Genomic DNA, 671 nt, shown 5'->3' with positions numbered 1-671 from the left:
TACATTCGTCGTTTGACTTTACGTTTGACACCGCAGTTGGAAAAAAAATTGAAATCACTGCTGCTCCAGTCGTCTGTCACTCAAAGGACAAGATAAACTCATCTCTTTAAAGAAGTGGGGGAAACAGCACCACCACAATTCCACTTTTGGCCAAAAATATATTGCATCTGTAGTGATAATCGCTACCATAGACAATGAATGGGAAAAGTTAGTGATCACTATATCTGGCTCCTGCACGAAAGGTCCCCGGTTTCGAAACCGGGCGGAAACATATGACACGTTTTGGAACAACTCGTTGTTCAAACTCTTCAACATGACCATAGGTCGCTTTCAGCACTTATTAACCAAGCATGGAAGACTAATATCTGATTGTGGCTTGACACAGCACTAAACTTGACATCAAGTTTCCGTAGTGTAGTGGTTATCACGTTCGCCTAACACGCGAAAGGTCCCCGGTTCGAGACCGGGCAGAAACAATAAGAGATTTTAGTTATCATGTCTCAAACATCACACCTTTCCTGACACTGAATGACTAGCTGCTGCCGCTGGTGATGATCAAGAGGTCTGTAACTTCCAATGTGTCCCTAAACGTGGCCCTCAGGGGGAGGACAAGTGTGGTGGTGTGCTGTTTGCAGCATATTGCAGAACATGGAAATGTGCTGCTGGTATAA

General features: G+C 44.4%; 1 non-coding gene across 1 annotated transcript; it reads left to right on the top strand.

The window, feature by feature from the left end:
• The first annotated feature begins 403 nt into the window (after positions 1–403).
• On the top strand, positions 404–476 carry trnav-aac. The gene has a single exon. It is a non-coding gene; the product is annotated as a tRNA-Val (tRNA).
• Positions 477–671: the final 195 nt, after the last annotated feature.

Source organism: Plectropomus leopardus, unplaced genomic scaffold (genome assembly GCF_008729295.1).
Source record: "Plectropomus leopardus isolate mb unplaced genomic scaffold, YSFRI_Pleo_2.0 unplaced_scaffold88000, whole genome shotgun sequence".
Lineage (NCBI taxonomy): Eukaryota > Metazoa > Chordata > Actinopteri > Perciformes > Serranidae > Plectropomus > Plectropomus leopardus.
This window is presented reverse-complemented; position numbering and strand designations above follow the sequence as displayed.